Raw genomic sequence first — 3,172 nt, 5'->3', positions numbered from 1 at the left:
CTACTTTTTGGCCGGGTGCTTCGAAGTCAGCAGTCCGCGCACCCAGCTCATGGTAGGCATCCACGAACTGCGCGTGCGTCCGCTCGACTTCCGAGCGCATCGAGGCCTCAGCCTTGTCCACGCGGCTGCGCAGGGCGTTGAACCTTGCCTCCAGCTCCTCGGCGCGTTGGCTGGCGAGACTGCTCTCCGCCCGCGCCACTTTGGCCTCCACTCGCATAGCCTGCGCTTCAGCGATGGCCTGATTCGCCTCCCTCCTCTCCTCCGCCAGCTGGCGCCGGAGGTCCGTCTTCTCGGCCTCCATGGCGGCCACATTCTTCGCCAGCCTGCGGTTTTTGCTTTCCGCAGCCGACTTCTCCCGGACAGCATCCGCATGCTGCGCCCGAAGACTCTCGACTTCGGCAGCCACGTCCGCAGTCAGGACACCCGACGCCACACGGTCAGCAAAATCGGCCGCCTAACAAAAACACATGAGACCCAAACCCTCATGGAAACAACAAACATCAAAGTCCAGCACAACTTACTTGCTTCAGCTGCTGCGATGCCTCCCTCAGCCGCTGGGACATGGAGCCCGCCACGTCCTTAGCGGCAGCGCCTAACAGAATCACGCCGCTCACGCAGAAAGCGGCCCACGGGTCCTGCGTGGCACCCTTCGCCCCAACCACCGCCGTTGGCGACGTGGTTGCCACCGAAGGCGGGACAACAACCAATTGCCCCTCGCCCGACCCTGCAACATATCACCGGTCAAAAAAAGAAAGAAAAAAAGCTTACCAACAAAATAATCCTCGACACTGATGTTCGTGCCGAAGTCGGCAACACGTCTCCCCGGCGAAGGCAGCTCCCGTCCTTTCGCGGGTCCGCCCGGGGGAAGCTTGCTTCCGCCAGAGGCGGCAGTCTTCGCGCTCGCCGACGCCTTGCTGGGTCCGGGGGCAGTCGCTTTCGCAGCCGGCACCGGCTTGCCACTGCCGGAGGCAGCAGCCTTCGCGCTCCCCCGCGCCCTCTTCGCCTCGCGCATAGGATCTGCCATCCTGACCACCGCTTGGCGCTTCTGCGTAGTGTCTTGACGGTCCTTGTTCATCACTGCCGACACAACAGCAGCAATATTCTGTCCGTAAGGAAACACCTTCAAATCACGAGCCATGCAAGACGTAAAGAAGTCTTCGCCAGCCGCGTGGGGGATCGGAACATTCTTGGGCCATCGACCCCCGGTAACCTCCAGCATCCGCGCCGAAGACTCCCAGAGCTCGGGCGAAGACATCCTCCCCCCGAGGGCTGCGCACGTCCCCATCAACTCCATAGCAAAACTATCGGAGACTCCCAATTCCCCCACTGCAGTACCTAGTTTTCTCTTCTTAATGGCTGGGGCGGCCTCCTGCGAAGGATCCTCTTCAGTCATGGCCACTAGCCTTTTCCCGCAGCGGTCGACAGCATCATCCCCGGGATAGCCGCTGTACGGCAAGTGATTCAGCTCGAAGACCCTATTCAGCCGATCGTTGGATCCGCGAATATTCCAACTCCGCAGGGCCTCCGTCTTCGGCACATAACGCCCCACAATACACACTGCCTCGTCCTCCGCTTCGCGTACGACCGCGGTGGGATCCCGGTCTCGCACATCCAACGCGAAGGCCGGACTTCGCACTTTCCGCCCACCCAGGGAGGGCATCTTGCGAGGGCATACTTCGCCCAACGCCCATCCATGCGCCAAGGGCCACACCCCATACCCGATGAATTCCTCAACTAAATCACGCCCACTACTCGTACGGGCAGCGTTCCGAAGGGCTCCCTCATTCTCATCATCCTTCGCCACCTCAAACTGCGGGTACGCCACATAATAATGGGAGCACATAATGGCCACGGGGAGCCCTGGGTGGTCTTCGACTTCGCCCTCTGACACATAGAACCAGAAATCCCACCAGTTGCCCCACTTATTACGGGCACATGGAACCAACTCCATGACTTCCATCGAAGTCTTTCCGGACTTCGGTGTGAAAGTGCACAATCCAAACTGTGCAATCTTATGTCCAATTTTTCTTTTCTACCAGTGCAGACAATATTGTTTGGTGAAGACTTCCATAGAAGGCTGACCGCCATACGAAGTCGTCGCCCAGACATACTTCGCCAGGGCCACCATGGCGTTAGGTGTCAGCTGGTGGACCTGGACTTCAAATCTCCGCAGGACCTCCGACACAAACCGATGTGCAGGCAGACGAAGGCCAGTGGTGAAAAATGCCTTGAAAACGACCAACTCGCCCTCGGGCTCGGGAACCTCCTCCGCCCCCGGGACACGCCCAACCCCGCTGCCAAAATATCCCAACTGCTGCATATCCTGCACGCGGACCGAGGAAATCCACGAACCGCCGAACTCCACCGTATCACCCGGATGTAGCTCCACTGCCGCCACATTGCTCAAGGTATCTTCGGACGACGCTTCGGCCGTCGGTGTGGTCGCAACAGACGAGGAAGAAGACGACATGGCTACGTACCGTCGGCGGCGGCGCGCATTCTGCTTGACGCGGGCCAGATCTCCGATGAACAGGAGCAAGGAGGGCAGGCGAGCGGACGAGCGGTTTCAAAAGGAGGCTAGGGTTTCACGGCACGTAGAAAGGTAAGAGAACTTGACCTGCGCCGCCCCTACCCCCTTTTATACATAGGACGCGACGCTTCGGGAAACCCGCACTCCAACAGTACGGCGTCCATCAACGGTCACATCAAAAACCCCCGCGGAACCACTTCGAGCGAGGGTAGCGTCTCCACCATCTAGCGACATCTTCGGCACCAGATGACTTAGTCGAACTGGTCCCTCGGAGGGCAAATGTTGCGGCGAAGGCGAAGGCGCTACCCTTCGCTCGATGCCTTCGCCAATCTCGCTGCACCAACGGAGGCAAAACAACCGGCGGGTACCACCCTTCGTCCACTACACTGATGTGCACCCGTTGGGTGATTGCCCGATCTTTCGATGAGAGGGTGTGGAATAACTCGATTGGGGGAGGAGACGACGTTCACGGCCCGACTACAGCCTTCCAAAGACGCTGCGCCTTAGCAACCGATACACCACCTCCTATGGCTGTCACGATCTTGTGGAGCGTGACACCCTGGCCACTAGGGCACTCGTCCTGCAAGCAATCGAAGAACTAGCAAGAACAAGTAGAACAAGTACTGAATTACCAGATCTAAA

Source organism: Zea mays, chromosome 4 (assembly GCF_902167145.1).
Source record: "Zea mays cultivar B73 chromosome 4, Zm-B73-REFERENCE-NAM-5.0, whole genome shotgun sequence".
Classification (NCBI taxonomy): Eukaryota; Viridiplantae; Streptophyta; class Magnoliopsida; order Poales; family Poaceae; genus Zea; species Zea mays.
This window is presented reverse-complemented; position numbering follows the sequence as displayed.